Below are 19,868 nucleotides of genomic sequence, written 5' to 3' on the forward strand. Positions count from 1 at the left end.
AGGTTCAATTGTGCTTTTTATATCACAGGCAAAAACAATCTCAAAAACTGCAAACAGATGAATCTAGAATGATGTAAAAGTCTCTTCATATTCTCTGCAAAATGGCTAATTTACCTTCCAAATCATGTCCTTTTTTGCAGATGACATTTATTAAAATTAAGAGTAGGCCTATGAATGAAATGTCAGGAAAAAAGAGACAAATATTATATGCCTCACTCATATGGACTAACAATATAAAAATTTGGTGAACTAAAGTTGAGAGCATGGGTTATAAGGTTGGGGCTTATTGTCAAGGGTCCTAGATTGTAAGCTCTTATAGCTGTTGCATATATTCATCAGGTGTAACTGTTAATTCTAAATTCCAAGATACTGAGCTGTTTGTATATAACATGGACTTTCCCAGAAACTTTGGGTACTTATGTAACACCTGAGACTCAGAGGTGGCACTCTGAAGCTATGAAAGTGAGCAGTACCCCATACAGGAACTGTTTAAAAAGTTGAAAAGGGGATTAAACTTCAACTAGAGCTATGAATGAAGCTGATATGGATAGGACTAAGGTATACCAGAAGACTGGGTAAAGAATGATATTGTCCATATTTTAAACTTCCACTACTGGGTGAGACTAAAGGGTGAGATATTTATTTGGTGCAAAATTTATATTTTGGGTAGTGCATTTCCTAATTTAACTTTTATGGTCAGTTTAGTTGAACACCATAAGTACATGGACTCTTGAATAAGGAGTGAGATTTTGTTGGTTTGTCCAGGTTAGCATGGCACCCTGATAAATCCCAGAGGGATTTGGGCAGTGAATAAAGAAGTATTTCCAGGGTCCCCTTGGGGGAATGGGGAGAAGGGGGGAGGTGTTCAATTTCCACATTTGAAGAATTTCTGATATTCTCGCAAGCAGTGGGGACAACCCATTCAATAGGCTGAGCCCTCGATCTTGGGGTTTGCCCCTATGAAGCTTATTCCTGAAAAGCTTAGGCTAAGCCTACTTAACATTATGCCTAAGAGTCACCCCCAGAGAACCTCTTTTGTTGCTCAGATGTGGCCTTTCTCTCTAAGTCAACTCAGCATGTTGAACTCACTGCCTTCCTTCCTACACGGGACATGACTCTCACGGCTGTATATCTCCCTGGCAATGTACGACAAAAAGCCTGGGATAAGCCAGGGCCTGGTATCAAGACACTGAGAAAGGCTTCTTGACTAAAAGGGGGAAGAGAGAAATGAGACAAAATAAAGTTTCAGTGGCTGAGAGATTTCAAACAGAGTCGAGTGGTTACCCTGGAAATTATTCTTATGCATTATATAGATATCCCTTTTTAGTTTCTGGTGAATTGGAGTGGCTGGAGGGAAGTACCTGAAACTCCTGAACTGTGTTCCAGTAGTTCAGATTCTTAAAGACTGTATAAAGATATAACTTTTACAATGTGACTGTGAGATTGTGAGAACCTTGTGTCTGATGCTATTTATATCCAGGGTATGGACAGATGAATAAAAAATATGGATAAAAATTAATAAAAAATAGGGGGGAAAGGGTAAAATAAATTGAGTAGATGAAAACATTATTGGTCAATGAGAGGGAGGGGTAAGGAATATGGTATGTTTGAGTTTTTTCTTTCTTCTTTTTATTTCTTTTTCTAAGTGATGCAAATGTTCTAAAAATGATCATGGTGATGAATACACAACTATGTGATGATATTGTGAGCCACTGATTGTACACCATGTATAGAAAGTATGTGTGTGAAGATTTTTCTCAATTGAAAAAAAAAAAAAAGTAGGCCTGAAAAAAAAAGAGGAGTACTATATATATTTTCTTATTACATTCTTTGTAGAATGTGTTCTGGCAAAATAGAAAGTATTATAAAGATCATTTAACTGAGGAAAAAATTCTACTCTGCACAAAACTCCCATTGATGTCAGTGGGAGTTCTGTGAATGGAACAAATGTTGAACTTGACCCTGTGATGTCTAAACTGCAGTCTTCCCTGCTCTTGGCAGAGCCCAGTTTCCCACTGAAAGGCGTTGTAGTCTGTGCAGAGATTACACAGCAGGTTAATAGTTTAGTTTCTCGCTTCTTTTGGAGAAACAGATGAAACACATAATACCTTCTTTTAGGGCTATTACATACTTCTAAACACAAAAGACTTTAAATGAGGTGGTGTGAGAAAGTAAAAGGTAGGGTCTGTGAATGGAAATTTCAGTCAGTAATGATTTTTAAACTGCCTTATCCACTGATGCTCAGAAACATCAGTGAGTTATATAAACATTAAAGACACAAGATCATAACGAGTACTTAGAATATTGGCACCGAAGCCATTCTCCCTCTATTTTTGTTATAATTCATTAATGGTTAACAGAAAGATTCCAATGCAAACAGTTTACAGTAAAATGAGATGGAATGATTATAAATAAGGCTGAGAGAAAACACAGTACCATCACTTGAAGAAAAACTACTGCAGAACCAAATGGGAATGACTAATTTTTCGTTCAACCTAATGAATAAGGAGGACATGACTCTAGTTATGGATATAGCGCAATCATTTTACTGCTGCTACTCAAAAATGCGCTCTGTGTTCTGGAGGAAAGTCCTTGGAACCCCCCAGTTAAACTCATAACTTCATAAACTCTTATGAAGATCCTATTTTTGTTGTTTCTGCTTGGTGGAATTTTTTTGTTCTGCTTTGTATTTTTTTGTAAGCCCCTTATTTTCTCTAATGCATACATATTGCCTTTATAATAGAAAGAAAAGAAAAAAGAAAGGGACCAACTTTTGTTTTAAAGGAGCAGAAAAAGCAGAAGACAAAGAAAAAAGTACTTTGAGATGAAATTAAACTCTTTTTGCTTTTTATTTGACAGAAGGTTATGGATTAGGAATAAAACAGTGATTAAAAGTGAAAATGTTGTGTGGAAAACCTACAAGTATAGGCAATAAAAGAAGTTAAAGGACTATATATAGTTTTATGGTTTGTGCTTATGCTCTGGTCTCAGGTTACCAGGTTCATATTCCAGCTCTGCAATTTGCTACAATTTACAAGTGATCCTGTGTAGATAAGTTATCTATTAGCCAGCATAATTTATTGTTTTGATAAGGATATACTGAAGAAGAGGAAGGAGTGGAAGGTCTGGGAGAAGTTTACGGAAACCAGCCTGCTTGGATCAGCTGTGAAAGTTTGAACTCTCAGAACCCCAGCGATCTGCTCCACAGGTAGCAGAGGTCAGTTAGGAGCCGGGAGCTTCAGGGTCCCAAGGCAGTTCCCTGCCCCCCATTTCATTATTTCACTACCCCAAAGGCTGCTAGTGCAGCAGTGTGCTGTTCCCTGTGAACATCCAACTCAGGAACTGAATGACCTTTATTTTCTTTCTTTCTAATTCATAATAGTTCCCCCCCCCAATTAATCTTATTGCCGCTCCTCTTAATGTCAATGTCATTTGTCTTTTTTTTAACTTTATTTTTTTTCTCATATATATTGAAGCCAGTCTCATTTTCTAGCTTAAGGAGAGTTTTAACCCTAAGTTTTTTTCTCCCTAACCATTCCTTTAGCAATTTATAACTCTTTCTCTCTCCTCTGTTTTGTTTTTTACAAAGTTATTTCAGTTTTTAAACAGTATTTTATTTTTAATTCAATTCCTAGTTTCAGGTCTGCTTTAGTCTCTGTTTTGAGCCTACTTTTTTATTTTTTAAATTTATTTATTAATTAAAAAAATTAACAAACGAAATAAAACATTAACATAGATAATCAGTAATCCACAATTTTATCACTTAGTTGCATATTCATCATTTTTTATAACATTTGCATCCATTCAGAAAAAAGAAATAAAAAGACAATAGAAAAAGAAATAAAACAAAACCAGGAAAAAAAAAAAAGATTATACCTTCCATACCCCTTACCCCTCACTTTCACTGATCACTAGCATTTCAAACTAAATTTATTTTAACAATTTTTCCCCCTATTATTTATTTATTATTTTTTTGCATTTCATTATTTATTTAGATGTTTAAGCTTTCGCACTAAGTTTTTACAAGCTGGTGAACACTGACAAATTATTTCTCCCACAGAACTATAGCCACACATTCCCAGACAGTATAAATATATGGTTGAACTGACATTAATACACATCACCATTTATCAGTTACATAATAAAACAAATTATCAAGTATCCAAATATTAAGTTACACAGCTCAAAAGGCATATAAAATATTAGATGTCTGCTGAATCAGCAGAAACCTACTTCTTTTTTTGCAAGAGGTTGGGGAAAAAAGAAAAATAAAAATCACACTTCGAACAAAAATAGTTGGTAAACAACCTTCAATAGATATGGGAAAAAATTACAAGAAGTTCAGAAATTTTGATTAAGAATTATTGTAGCTACCCACACAAAGCATGTCTACCTTTAAAAAAATATTTACTAAATTAAAGAGCATATTCTACATGTTCTGCACAAGACAAAAGCAACACTTTACTAAAAATATTTAATAGCTCCCCTCCCGTTTATTTGTCAGGCCCTCCTGGTTAAGTTGCACCCTAAAGTGCAAACATTAAATTAACTGTAAGGCTTTTTTGTCTGGACACATTAAAGACATGTGCTTCTGTACAATGTCAATTTTCAAAATGGAGGTTTTCTCTAACATCACAAAATGAGTTATAGACATTAAATAATCACCGTAAGACTTGGTAAAAATCTAACAAAATTCAATGGCTGTGCAAACCTGATGTATACTGGTATGAATGTGGGCGATGTAAACATAAAGTGACCAGGCAGATAACCAAACAGACCTACTTTCAATGTTTGAATGACTGAAGGAATAAACCACATAAGGTCTAGAGTGTTCATAGTTCCTGGGATTTTAAATTCTGAATGATACTAAAAATATACAAGTATTGTACTGGGTATTTTGGCACCTAATCTCTCTAAATTTCTTATATATTGATAAGATTGTGGTATAAGAGACTTAAAAGAGGACTTATAACTCAATACTGCATGATTTCAGGAAAGGTCAACTGTCACAAATGATAAGCCCATTTTAAATGCTGACCAGCAAGAAATCTTTTGCTAAGTGTCCAAACAAGCTGATTGTAACCTAAACATAGAGGCTGCAATTCTGTCAAACTTGTAGCATGGTGAAACTGCTTTTCAATACTCCTATGGAAGCTTCAACTGGACTTATTCACCGACATGGTGGCTAATATGTACGACAAATTAGGTCCTTCCTCTCTCAAGTTCCACTTCCAAGGCAATGGCATCAGGCACCCCAGTTTTATTGAATGCAACAGTTGTTTCTGTGACCACTGGAGTCTTTGAAGCGCAGCCGCATCTTAGGACGATATTTCTCCAAATACAAAAGCTGCTTGCTGTTAAAAGCTCCATGCCGCTTTTGTCTTATGAACTGTACTGCATCTTCGTATTTCATTCCACCTTCAATCAATGCTAGGGCAACAAGCACTGGAGCTCTCCCAAGACCTGCAACACAATGAACAGCAATGCAGCCACCAGGTTCTTCACAAAGCTTAATTTTTACAAGACTTAACCAATCATCAACAATCTGGTTGGATGGTGGTGCACCATCATCAAAAGGCCAATCAAGAACATGGATGCCTTCTTTCTCCACAAGAGCAGTGTCATAAGTTGCTTCACATACTCTCACTATTGTGCTAACGCCATACTTCTTAAGTTCCTCTACAAATTTGCTTAAGGTGCATTGGTCGGATTGTGTGTAATAAGAAAACTCATGTTCTTGTATGTGACTTCCACAGGAGCTGGGCGGTTCATTCGAGCCATGTTAATTTAGTTAAAAACACTCAAAGGGCTATGAAAAAATTTTAAAAATTGAATACAGAAACGATGTAAAGAAACGGAAGTCTACTTCAATACACTCCACTTGAAATTCTCAGTGCTTTGAGTCTGAAGTTGCGAGTAATGGGAAATGAAATGGACCTCCTAACAAGAAGCAGCGATTCTTCAATCCAGTAACACTGAGACAATATGAAGTAGTGCACTGAGGTTAACCCCATCCAGATCAGAACTCTTGTAAAATGCTCTGCAGATTTCAATCCAACACTTCTATGTCCAGGTTAACCACTCTTAGGGGGGTTTCTTGGTGGAGTAGTAATGAGTTCTACAGTTCACTTGTCTGCATAGAGGTCGTGCTGTGCCTGGCAGTAATCTCCACTGCCCTTCAGAAACTCCATAAATGTGTGACCAAGAACATGACAGAACTGAGAAATATGTTTACTCATTGAATATTGTGGCCTAATCATACAGCTGGTCCCGAGGCGGCGGCGAAACAGGCGGTGGCGGTGGCTGCAGGACAGGGGGCGGCGGTGGTCGTCGCGGGGTGGTGGCACCAGGCTCTACCATGCAGTGAGCAGCTCCGAGGAGAGCGCGTCGCGGAGCCGCCCGCAGCCTAGGGAGCCAATACACGCGCTGAGGCCCTATTATTTATTTTTATTCCATATGTTCTACTCGTCTGTTGACAAGGTAGACAAAAGGAGCATCAGACACAAGGTTTTCACAATCACACAGTCACATTGTGAAAGCTATTTCATTATTCTATAATCCTCAAGAAAGATGGCTACTGGAACACAGCTCTACATTTTCAGGCAGTTCCCTCCAGCCTCTCCATTACATCTTGAATAACAAGGTGGTATCTACTCAATGCCTAAGAATAACCTCCAGGATAATCTCTGACTGGGTTTGGAATCTCTCAGCCATTGACACTTTGTCTCATTTCACTCTTCCCCCTTTTGGTCCAGAAGGTTTTCTCAATCCCTTGATGCTGAGTCTCAGCTCATTCTTTGAGCCTACTTTTTAAACTTCTCCGACCTGTTCCCATATTTTTTTCTCTAATCCCTGTTTATAATAGTTGGCTAGGAGCAAATCCAAAGAAATGTGAAGAGTGGCGAGTCCACTCTTACAAACATATAATATATATAAACAGAGGCCGAGAGGGTGAGGCCTTCTTCCTTTCTCCACCCCTCTCCTGCAGCTGGATCCTCCCTTTGGATCCTCCCTTTGGATTCTCCAGCCCCAACAGAACCTTAATTCAGGAAACTGGACAACCTTGTGAGTTAAACCTAATACACAAATAGCACTTTGATTTGCTAGAACAATCTGCTAACATATCACATTGTTTGCCTCTTATTTGAGGAACTTAGTATTTAAAATCCATGGTTTCCAAAGTACATAATGCCAAAGCATGGCGGACAGGCCAAGGGTAAAATGCCTGAGGAGGGCTTGCTAGCTTATGCCCACGTCTGACCATTTTGAGTTGGTACTCTTGAATTTCCTTATAGATTTTCATGGAGGGCGGTGTAAGAAAGATTTTTATCTAATTTCTGGGACCATGCTTAAACCAGTTTAATTCTAACCTACTTGTCATCAGATTGGTTCATTTCCCTTTCTGGCAAGGTCATCAGAGCACACTGGTATAGGCAACTGGAGTTCTTATTACTCACTGTGAAAACTAAAAAACCATCCCCACCGCCACCACCACCACTCCAGCCTGCCCAAATTCCATAACAAACAGCAAAAGCTAGTTAGAGTTTGAGTTCTGTTTTTAAAATGGAGTTGCATCCCATATGTATTTTTAAAGTCCTTAATATTTTCAAATGTTTATTGGCTATTTTTGTTTTGTTTTTATGACCTAATGACTTACATTTTTTTGTGCATAATTCTATTGGATTATTTTCTTCTTGACTCATAAGAGCTCTTTCTATATTATGGATATTAACTATTATTTTTAATATTTTCTCTCCCAGATTGTGACTTTTTTTTTTTAAAAAAGCAGCTTTATTGAGATATATTCAATAAAACATACCATTCAAACCATCACTGGCTCACAGTTATCTCACATAGTTGCGCTTTGAACCCCATGATCAATTTTAGAATATCTTCACTACTCCAGAAAATAAAGATAAAAAAGAAAACCCAAATGCTCCCAGACCCCTTATCTGTCTCCTCCATTACTCACCCATAGTACTGATGTAGTATATTTGTAATTGTTGAGGAAAATATTAAAATATTACTAACATAATGCACAGTTTGCAATAGGTACATTTTCCCTCATACACCCTTCTATTAATTATTTGTAATAGTGTTATAAATTTTTTCTAGCTTATAATTTTTTTTATATTTGTACAGTTAATCATGGACATTGTCCACCATAAGATTCGTTGTGTTATACATTCATTTTTCTTTTAACTTTCTGGTGTCTTTTGCCAACAGAAGTTTAAAATTTTTAAGTTGTACAACTTGTCAAACTTTTCCTTTGTGGTTTCTGGGTTTCTCCAGGTTTGAATTGCTTTGTGGTGGCAACGTGGTGTAGTAAAAGACACACTCAACTAGGAGAGAGCTGGGTTCTAATCATGTTCTGCTGCTAATAAGCAGTATGACTTCAGGCAAGTCTTTCAAACCTAAATCTCCTGACCTATAAGATGTATTTGCGTAAGATCCTTTCCTGCTTTAACATTCAGACTCTAGTCAAAATTTTCAGGGTCTAGAATTTTAGAAGTTTATTTTCTTTGAGTAGACTACATATTCTCCCTGTGACACTTCTAACTTGCTTAGCAACATTTTCACAGTGTAAATCTAGCCAGTGTCTGACTTAACAAAAGTTCTGAAATTTTGGCATCTGAATTCATGGATTTTCAGTAATACTTGATGAGTTTGCACTCACCTCCTCTTATACGTTATAGACTTTATAGAAGAGACACTGCATTTAATATATACTCTAAATGATGCAGCTTATGGGGTCACAAAGTCATCAGACATCTAATATGGCTTTTGATAGCTTATTGATAATAATGAATTGTATTACTAGTAACGTAGGCAGAAAAAAAAGATAGCTTTTATTTTCGTAGTGCTTGTTGTGTTTTTCCACATACATCATCTCATTTGGTACCTACAATAACTCTACGAGGTACATAAGGCAGGGCTTATTTTTCTTTTTATAGATTATGAACTGCTGCCTAGAGAGATTAAATATTTTGTTCAAGATCAACAACTAGTAATGGTTATATCAGTGCCAGAACATTTCTGTAAGAGAATATTGTTGGGAAAGAATATATTGGCCAGGTATTCATTACTACAGAAAACAAACTAGAAATATGAATTATCTTGAGGTAGGATAACCAGTAATCCAATAAATGGAATAAAATAGGAAGAATAAATTAACATCTGCTTTCACTTTCAAAAGTGTCCTGGGTTGAATGATCAACTATATGGTCACCTTGGAAATGAAGGAAGCATGGCATATTATATCAGTGCACTTTAAAAGTGCACTACTAATAATATCTAACACTTTTGAGTCTTTAAAGTGTCCCAGAAAAGTTTTGATAAGGAATAGTGATGATGGTAGCACAAACTTGTGAATGTAATTAACAGTATTGAATTGTATATATTGGAAGTGGTTTTAATGAGAAATATTATGTTGTACTTATGTTATCACAATAAACATATTAAAAAAAACAAACAAACTAAAATGCGCCAGGCATTGTCCCAGTTAGTCCTCTCAATAGTTTAAGATGAGGAAGATCAGGTTTACATTTGCAGATGTTGAGGAACTTCTCCAAGGTCACCCAGTAGGCAAATTTCCAGTTTAGGCAGTCTTATTTGAGAAGCCACATGTATAATCACCATACATTTTTCCTTCCGCATTTGAAAAATTCCTAAAACAGAAATTTAACTCTGGTGGACTAAAAAATAATGTATAGGATATAAAAGAATTATCAAACATATGCTGATTTTTTTTAAGTTTTAAGACTTTTTGTAAAGTTTTTCACAATAAAGGCAGAGCGCCCTTTGATAAATAAACATCACGGAAAATATGTTTGGATGGCAGAAACACGTTATGGGGAGAAGTTCCATTCCCAAAGAGTTAAAATTATTATGAAATCTGTAAGTTTCATTTCTGCATGTATTGCTTCACTTGAGCCCGAGCATCTCCACTCCCACAGACTTGCCACCCTGACTTTTTGCCCTCTATCCAGTGTCTAGGATGGAAGTGGAAATAGAGAAGTTAAGTATCTATTAAAATATATGTTACAGTTATGGATTTTATAATAATTTTACCTCTTTGGGAATGGCAGCACTTCTCCCTATGTTTTTCTTTTTCCTCATTTAAATATATTTTTAATAATATTTTATCAAAGGGAAGTCTGTGTCTATTGTGAAAAATTATACAAAAAATCTTAAAGTTTTTTTTTCCCTAGTATGTTGGTAGTCATTTTTCTATCCTATACATTATTTTCTAGTTTACCAGAGTTGTCTGTTTTATGAATTGTTCGAATGCATTTTGATTCAATTTATCTCATCTTTAGACGTCTTTTGAATCCAACTGTATTCTAGCCTGAATATTAATTTTCCCCAAATACCACTTTTAGGTAACCAATTTCTTATAAGGGGATGAGAAAAGAATTATCATTACAAATTTTCTTTATCCTTTGTTCCTTTTTTCTCTTCAATTCTTCTATGTAGCTGCCTGTCTAGCTGCGGGGGAAGCACGGGGTGACCAATTTAAACAAAACGAAACGAAACAAAACAAAACAAAACAAAACGGAGGAGAGGCTCTCCCCCAGGGAGTTATTGCTGATGAGAGCCAGGTGCATTCCCTGAACTGCTTAGAGCCTTGAGGCTTCCTCTTGAGATGCGTGGCTAACAGGCAGTGCTACCACAGTGATACCTTTCCCAAGCAGCCAAACCTTGGGGAAGGGGAATTCCAAAGAAAGGATTTCCTACCTTTCACAGAGAATCATTTAGAGAATCACAGTGGGGAAGATCAAACTACGTTATCAACAAATGTTTATTAGCTTTCTTTCTAAAGTGGTCCTGGACTTCAGTTAATCATTACAGAATCACAGCTAGGCAGTATTGTTTAGGGTGGGGTTTTAGTTTTCCCTTTAATCATAATTGAAAAGTAAAGTCCATCTTTGTTCAAGGTCTCTGAGAGGATTTGCAAAGAAACCTAATCTGTAAAGTATGGAGCAGGAATGTCTTATTGTAAAAAAAGAACAAATGGAAGATTAGGCTATATCTATATGTGTGGCTTATATGAGTTAGAAGTAGTCAGCAATGAATCATTATTTCCCCCTGATTATTGAATACCCTGGTCATAACTATCCTTTCACCCTATGGTATGAGCACAGAAGAAAAAAATCCAGCGGAAGGCACATTTCTAGTAGAACCAAGTGCTTATTTTATAAAGGGGGTCTTAAAGAAATATTCCACAAAAGATAGATAACTGTTTACAAGGGTACCCTGGCTTTCATTCCCTGAAGGTCAGTGCCTTGGGGTTCATTTTTATGAGTAAGCATGATTTATTTAACCATCAAATGGGGGCCATGTTATTGTGTACACTCCTTTTAGACTTTCCATATATTGCTTCAAGGAATGAAACTACATTTCCTTCTTTATCTACTCTGAGTGAGCATGTTCTCTCCCATCAAAAGCTGCTTTTGGGAAATAATCTGATGAATTAGGTATAAATGACCAATAGGCTTAAAATATTACCTTTCCCAGGATTATGGTTTTGTGCTAGACAAATAAACTACTCAAAATGGATAAAACTCTAATGGCAGAATTTCAGGTGAGTGGGAGGAAAGGCTTTTGGTTATGGGGACTTTTCTAGCCTGAATTGTCAACCAAATTGATCCTGAATGTGAGTTCAAGTGTAAAAAGGCTGGGACCAGGGTAGGTACTACCACCCTAGGGATGCGGTATGGTCCTACTTGTTTAGGTTATTTGGGAATGGGCGGGGGAAGATTAAAAGGAAGATAGCAGAGATGGTTATGCTTAGTTGGAATACAGCCAAGATGAATCTAAAGCACCAATTTAAAGCACTCCTGAATCAATCTGAGATTAGATGCAGCACTGGAAACCCAGAATCCAGATAGTGTCCCAATGTTATGGGAGGTAGTCCACCCCAGGATGTGACTTTCAGTTCAGAGCTGTAACACTGAGCTTTGGTAAGACAACCACATATATATATATATGTATGTATATGTGTATATATGTAATCTGCATGCACCATACAGTCCACAGATACAAGTATAGCCTAACCTTCCACTTGTTCTTTTTTACAATAAGACATTTCTGTTCCATACTTAACAGTTTCTTTGAAAACCCTTTCATACAACCTTGAACAAAGATGGACCTTACTTTTCAATTATAATATCATTGGCTCACAAAATCATCACTTAGTTGTGTATTCATCACCATGATCATTTTGGAACATTGGCATCACTCTAGGAAAAGAAAAAGAAAAAAAAACAACAAACCATCTACCCCATCCCCCTGACTCCTCCCTCTCACTGAGTACTAGTATTGCAATCTACCTAACTTCAGACCAGTTTTTAGAAGTGGAATGCCTCATGTATTTTAAAATAGTTCATCATTATATATTAACTTTAGATTTTATACAGTGGCCAAGACTGCCATTCATACAAAATGGACACCTAGCTTGGTATTAATACCTGGCTGCTGTTACCTAGCATGCAGTTACAACCCTTACCTTCAGTTAGGCTCTGAACGCATTCGCATAATTCCTATCATCTGAGAAACAACTTCTGCTGTATGGTAAGGAACTAATAGCTGTGCCAATTTCAGAAGTTCTGGAGATAGTGGAAACGCTCCCACCCCAAGAATGTCTTGAATCTCTTAGGAGTCATTTCAAATTTGTTTCACTAGGAAGAATTCATTTTTGGTAAATGATTCTTTGGAATTTATGAACTCTTTGGATGCAAACAAAAAAACATCTGTAAGGCACACAGCTCATTATTCAGACAGTAATAAATAATTATCTCCGGAAGACGGAAGAACCGAACTCGTTACTTCAGGGACCTAAAGACTAATTAACCATCACACTGTACACAGCAAAGTACAGCAGAGACTGCGGTGGGGGTGGGGGTGGTTTGCTCCCTATCGTCTCTGCCCCTTCTCCAGGTAAAACGAGGCCGTCTGCCCTGGTCATCTATCTAAAGCAGGAACTGCAAAACTGCAATGTTATGGTTGAGGCTTTCTGTGCCATCTGTGTTGACAACACTCAGAGTCGCTCTCCGCAGTGAACGCACACCCTGCCAGGCTGAGTTGTTCGGGCCCGGGCAATTCAGCGATCGCAGCAGCGAAACCGCTGGGGTTGGAAGTCTACGTTGCATTCCAAGTACACCCCATGTTTCCCGTAACAAAGGCACTATCTGGAAGCAATTCGCGGGCCATTTCCCTCCTCCCAGCTCCAGCTTTGTCTCCACGCGGTGTCAGCCTGAGACTTGGAGGAGCCCCAGCTGCGTCGCTGTGCTAACAGGCTGAGAGCAGAGGCCGGCGCGGGAAGCTCCGCCGAGATGCCGCCGCGGTTTCCTGCAACCTGAGCGTGCCAGGAGAGGAAGTTGGGGTGCTGCAGCTGAAAGAGAGACCTGCAGCCTTAAAATCGGGGCTGGGCTCAGCATCAGGAAACCCATCGGGGAGGCGGAGGCCTGCGGGCTCTGGGTCCCCGCGGCGGCCGGCGTAGTCCCCGTGCCCCCGCCGGAGCGGCGCCGGAGGACCGGCCGACAGGTCTTCCAGGCCGGGGCACGGCGGCTCGCCGCGCCTCCCGCGCGAACCCGCGGCCGCCCGCCGCCCCTCCCCCCCGGCCCCGGGCCCCCCGCCCCCCCGGCCACCGGCGTCGGCCCGCGCCGCCCCCGCGCACCGTGACTGGCTCGCGCTGGCCTCCAGCCCGGCTGGGGGCGGTGGGGACGGAGCCGGCGGGAGGCCGCCCCGCCCCCGCCGCCGCGCCGCCGCGCGCAGCCTCTGCCCCTTCGCCGCCGGGGCGGTGGCGCTGTTGCCGCCGCGGCCTGCGAGCCAGCAGCTGCCCCCGCCCCAGCCCCTTCCTCCTCCTCCTCCCCGCGCGGCCTCTCGCTCGAGCGAAGGTGGCGCGGCGGCGCGGGACGCAGCCTCGGCCCCTGCCGCGGCCCCGCGAGCCCGTGAGGAAACGAAGCCTCCGCCTGCTCGCCAGCCCCCGCCTCTCGGGGCAGCCACCGCCGCCGGGGAGGAAGAGCGAGGACGGGCGCCGAGGGGCGGCGGCGGGAACACGGAGCGAGACCAGAGGGGCCGAGGGCGAGCCGGGAAGGCGGGACGGGCGGCGCGCCCGACGGACGGCCCGGGGAGGGGGCCGCCCTCGAGCCTGCCGGGCCCCTGGGCTCCTGCTCGGGGGCAGCGGCGCGGGCGGAGGGCGCGGCGGGCGCGCTCGAGACAATAACCGGGCCGCGCAGCCCCGGGGGCGGCGGCGCGGAGGAGGGGGCGGCCTAGCGCGGCCGCGGGCCCGCCGAGTGGCCGGGCCCCGCCTCCGTCGGGTGTGCGGGTCTCGGGGTGGCCCGGGCCGGAGCCCCGCCGCCGCCCTCCCCTCCCGGCGCGCGCGGACCTGGCTTTCCGGGTTCTCCAGGACGGCGCTGGAGCCTGCTGCTCGCCGCGGCAGGAAGGGACTTCCGCGCCGTGACTCCGGGCGGTGTCACGAGTGAAAAGTTTTTTGTTTTTTTTTTCCCGACGGAGATCCTAGTTGGGGCCGGGAAACTCCGGCCAAACTTGAGACCCGGAAGCCAGCCCGCGTCCCAACCCCCCACGAAAGCACCCTCCTCTTCCTCCCGCGGGCGGCCGCTCCACATCCGCTCCCACCCGCGAAGGGAACCGACCGGACCCCAGGGCCTGCCGAGAGGGAAGCCATGCCGGGCGCAGCCTGGGACCAGCTGCCCTGAGCCGCCGCCGACCGAAAGGTACTGGTCGGGAGGAGCGCCCGGGAGGCGCTCGGGGCGCGGGCCGGCCGAGGCCGCGTCGGCGCTTTTCCCCTTTCCCCGAAGGTGCCCCGCACTCTGGTTTTCTGGGCTCGACCTGGAAGGTGTTCCAGGTGTTTCCCGGCAGAGCTGAGAGTTCTGTGGCTGGTGGTGGTCTGCTCTGTTCTAACTCCTTCTCCCGTCTGGGCTCTGGGTATTTTAAGAGGTGGTGAGAGTGCGGGGGGACGTTTCCCGCAGTCTGGAGAAAGAGCCTTTGTTCAGCGCGAGGTCCCGAGGTTTAACTTTCCTGAACATATACTGTGTACATTGTTTTTCAGTAAGTGGCTGAATCTGGCAAGTTTTGTTTCGGAGGAAAGTTAGGTGGCTGTGCGAGCGGTTTGCAGTGGCGGAGACGTCGGCCACGTTTGTTTATGGTGTTGCACACTCGTCGGCCCCTGGGTGGGTCGTGGGTAGGGGTTTTGCCTTCGGACTTACAGATCTGTCTAATTGGCTCTTTATAAGCGAAGCGGCTTTGCCATTCGCACTCGTTTTCCTGGGCGGGTGCTGTGTCTCTTTAGTGCGGTGACTTAGCTCCCTCCCGACGTTCCAAGTCTGGGAAGAGTTGTTGGCTCGTTAACTGAAGGCGAGCGTCGGGCGCGTGTTTTTCTTGTAGCTGCCCCAGTTGGCGTAGGAAGAGGGGAAGGCTAGGGGACGGAGAGAGAGGCTGCATTTTAAGGGAAAGCACATCTGTGGGGAGGCCGCTGGGCCCGCCGTGCTCCGTCCGCGCTGCCGAGTACGTGGCTGGACCTCCGGGCTCCGGCCCCCCGCGGCCCGGCCCGCGCGCTCCGCCGGGTCCCCCCGGGCGCTTCGCCCGGTCCCCCCGCGCGGCACGGCGGGGTGAGGGGGCCGCCAGCCCCGATTGTTTTTTCAGTGCTGCGTTAGCGCGCTTTTCCGGGTCTGGCTTTTCTCGGTGCTGTTGTGGGAAAAGGGGTGGAAGATACTGCTGTGCCTTTGCATGTGTAGTGAAGAAATACGCTATTCTGTTGGTAGGTGCATCTCAGCTATGGGATTGACTGTTTAGTTTCCCCGTGAGACCTCAGGTAGTTACCGGAAACCCGAAAAAGAGTTGACTTTCTGTAATTCAAAGAAGAGAAACGGTTGCTCTTAAGGATCGGGGAACAAACATTTCATAACTTGTTCTTTACTACTTTATTAAATACATTTCAAAAAGGGGCTCTTTCAATTCTTCATTGCTCTATGCTGTTTTTGTCCCCTCTCCACTCCAGCCTGGTCTCTGGGGATGCTTTTTTATTTCTTTCATTGTTGGTAATATTTTGTGAACTCTTAAGTAATTCTAGTTAAGTGACTCTAGCTTTATCATGGCATTTGAAATGCATAACTGATCTATCTTATGATTTTGGAACATAGCATTAGGTAGGTTATTCTTGGGCGTCTGAAAGAGCGGAACAAAATAAATGGCATTGGACTTGAGTTGCCTTATATGGCTTATCTTTGGCTTCAGAGCCACAAAGCCTTAATAGAACAGGTCTTTTGAAGAAAATGAACACTTCGGGAAGTTATTTCTCTACGTTAGTAAATTTTATATTTAAAAAGTTGTAGCACTTGAAAACAACTATTTAAACCTGTTTTAGGTATAATTGTTGATTGTTCTCTTTGATGTGGCGAAGCAGGCAACATATTTTTAAAAGTAAAGTGTTCAGCTTTGTGATTCCTTCCACCCACAACAAGACATAATTTATAACTTTGTGGTTTACTTGGAATTATATTAGCTTAGCACTGAGTTAACTTGATGAATTTTAGGTTTTATGTCATTCTCTTCAAACTATAAATATTTTCAAAGCCTTGTTTAAAATGTGACAAAGGTCTGAAAAGACACTTGTTTAAAAAGAGATGATTAATAGTTTAGAGAGTTAAAGCATTTGGATATTTAAAATTTGGGTATTCTTGCTATTGTGGTTTTCTTAGATAAAATTAGTAAATATAGAGTACTCAAAGTGCTTAAGATTGCACAAAAATAAGCATTTAATAGCTGTTTTTTGAAAGAATCATGAGCTTTCAGCAGTGAAGTGGTTATCAGCCCATTAATTCAAGTATTACGTTATGAAGTCTGGTGTTTGAGCTCAAACTACCTGTACTTAAGGTATGAAAAGCTTATAAAGGTTCAATATGGAAACCAATTTTTTTTCATTATCCTTAATGAAGTGATAACCATAATTAGAGGCATTTTACATATATTATTGGAAAATCTTTAAAATTCTGTACTTTAGATATGTTGGTATTGAGCTTCTGGTCATACCTTACTTCTAAGAAACACAGTTCAAGATTACAGAAAATTGGGCCACGGTGGCTCAGCAGGCAGGGTTCTTTTTTTATTAATTTTAAAATTTCTTTTAAAAAATGACAAACACAAACATTTTTATGATCATTCTGTTCTACATATATGATCAGTAATTCAGAATATCATCACATAGTTGCATATTCGTCATGATCATTTCTTAGGACATTTGCATCAATTGAGAAAAAAATAAAAAGACAACAGAAAAAAATTCATACATACCATACCCCTTACCCCTTTTCATTGATCACTAGCATTTCAATCTGTTTATTTTAACATTTGTCACCCCTATTATTTATTTTTACTCTGTATGTTTTACTCGTCTGTTGATAAGGTGGATAAAAGGAGCATCAGACACAAAGTTTTGACAATCACACAGTCGCATTGTGAAAGCTATATCATTATACAAACATCTTCAAGAAACGTGACTACTGGAACACAGCTCTACATTTTCAGGCAGTTCCCTCCAGCCTCTCCATTACATCTTGACTAACAAGGTGATATCTACTTGATCCGTAAGCGTAACCTCCAAGATAACCTCTTGATCTGTTTGGAATCTCTCTGCCATTGATACTTTATTTTGTCTCATTTCTCTCTTCCCCCTTTCAGTTGAGAAGGTTTTCTCCATCCCTTGATGCTGAGTCTCAGCTCATTCTGGGTTTTTTCTCAATCCCTTGGTGCTGAGTCCCAGCTCATTCTAGGATTTCTGACCCATGTTGCCAGGAAGGTCCACACCCCTGGAAGTCATGTCCCACGTAGACAGGGGGAGGGTGGTGAGTTTGCTTGTTGTGTTGGCTGGAGAGAGAGAGCAGGCAGGGTTCTTGCCTGCCATGTGGGAGACTGAGGTTCAATTCCCGGTACCTGCCCATGTTAAAAAAAAAAAACAAAAATTACAGAAAATTATGTGCATAGTTAGGCATTAATTAAAAATAACTGCTTATAGATAATGTGCTTAAGAGCTTAAACTGCTTTTGGTTTAGAAATAGATGATGGTAATGCTTACAGAGTGTTTGGGATTATGCAGAACTTGATTGATGTTAGCAATTTTTTTTTTGCAACCTTTTTTTGCAGCTTTATTTTCATTTTTGAGAGTCTCTTTAAACACATTTTTTTGCTTGCATTTTCATTTTGACTCTGCGTCTATTCATTTCTGTATGTTAAATGCTTTATTTTTTTTCCTTCTATACCTGTGTTATAAATTCCTAAAGATGTCTTTCTTTTTTCCTTTTCTGATAATATACCCTGTTCCTGTGTTTAGCTGATCACAATAGAGATAATTCAGTTTCAGAAGCATACTATTTGCCATTGCCATAGAAATGCATACTTGAATTACCCTCTATAATACCTACTTTTAAATTTTCTAAGAAAATAAGCTTAGCATTTATGTCTTCCATTTTTCTTTGGTTTATGCCACATAATTTGTTTTTGTTTCTTTCTGGATGCCAGTCATCACTATCTCACTCTTGAACTATACTATTCCTATTTTTCACATTTACCTTTTAGCTTTCTCCTCAATTATGTTTCCTGATTGTAAAACATAAATCTAATTATTATTCAGTTTTAGCTTCTCGTTTTTATGGTTAGTTTCATTTACTTCCTGTATTTTCTTCTCTGTTGTTTCTTTATTATATTGTTGTCTTTCTTCTTTTTCCCAAACTTTGATGGCCTGTGTCCATCATCTCAAAAAATTATTCAAAACATGCAGTAGAAAAATCTCTTTGATTCTGGGTTTAATCCTAATATCTGTTTGGCATTCTAATTCAGCTTACATGCTTGGATTTTAGCATGGATAGTTATTAATATATTGTTTTGTTTATTTATGCTTTGCCTCCTCAGTTCTCTTTTTCCTTTAATGTCTCCAGATTTTACCTTATTTATTTATTGTTTACATATCAGGTTTTGTGTATTTGTGTATTAAGACCCTCTGCAATTCCTTTACCTTCTTGGTTTATTATGCGTTGTCCTCTTGGATCACACAAACTAATTTTCCTTTACTGCCCTTCACTTTTTTGTTCCTTTCCCTCCTGTCCTACTCTTTGAAATTGTCTTCTTTTGCTGCTTTTACAATCTCAACACAGTGAAACTCTTATCACTCACTTTATGCTCGAGTCACTTCCCGACTCAGAGAGATCTCCAGTTGTGTTCCAGGTGTCATTGGATGAAGGCCTTGCCAGGTTCAAAAGAAGGACAGTATATAAGACAACTGTCTAAAAATTAACTTGATTGCCTAAGACTGTACTTATTTGTAGGTTATCTGCTGTGACTAAGTATATAGGTTAGTAGGCAAAACCCAGAAAATTCATCAAAAAAGGTATATAGGCCATCCAAATGGGTATAATTAAGTCTGGAGGTTTCATTCATAGGGACACATCTTTAGTCACAACCCACTTACATAGTAAGGTTCATTTCTTGGGTTTTTGGTGTATTAAAAGGGGTAAGATGTCAGCATCATAAAGTGATAGTGACAGTGAGGGAATAGAAAAATGAAAGGAAGAATGACTAACTTAAAAGTGAGAGTAGTCTGGGGCAGCTTACTTTGGGGCAAATTGTCTTCTACATTTCATTTGTCCTTAAAAGTATTCACTCTGTTATAGTATAATGTAATTACAAGTAGTAGTAATAACCTTAATGCAACTGTTCTCAAATATTTTGGTCTTAGGATCCATTTATACTCTTAAAAATTATTGAGCACCTCATACAGCTTTGGTTTATGTATATTGTGTTTACCATATTAAAAATTAAAATGGAGAAATTAAAAAATTAATTTAAAAAATCTG

The 19,868-nt window shown here is 40.7% G+C and overlaps 1 protein-coding gene and 1 pseudogene across 8 annotated transcripts in view; one reads left to right on the forward strand and one right to left on the reverse strand.

Moving 5' to 3' along the window:
- The window catches only part of ERBIN (erbb2 interacting protein), a 271,624-nt gene that overhangs the window by 62,473 nt on the left and 189,283 nt on the right, over window positions 1–19,868 (forward strand). For 5 of the 8 annotated variants that reach the window (XM_077117321.1, XM_077117322.1, XM_077117323.1 and 2 more), the window contains exon 1: window positions 14,393–14,738. The exons of 1 other annotated variant lie outside the window; for it this stretch is intronic. The gene's annotated coding sequence lies outside the window, so the exon portion shown is untranslated. Of the gene's footprint in view, window positions 1–14,391; window positions 14,739–19,868 lie in introns of those variants that run through there. 2 more of the 8 variants (XM_077117315.1, XM_077117320.1) reach the window with 1 other exon arrangement.
- LOC143647386 (protein tyrosine phosphatase type IVA 1 pseudogene) lies at window positions 2,859–5,893 on the reverse strand (annotated as a pseudogene).

Source organism: Tamandua tetradactyla, chromosome 9 (assembly GCF_023851605.1).
Source record: "Tamandua tetradactyla isolate mTamTet1 chromosome 9, mTamTet1.pri, whole genome shotgun sequence".
In the NCBI taxonomy this organism is placed as follows: Eukaryota; Metazoa; Chordata; class Mammalia; order Pilosa; family Myrmecophagidae; genus Tamandua; species Tamandua tetradactyla.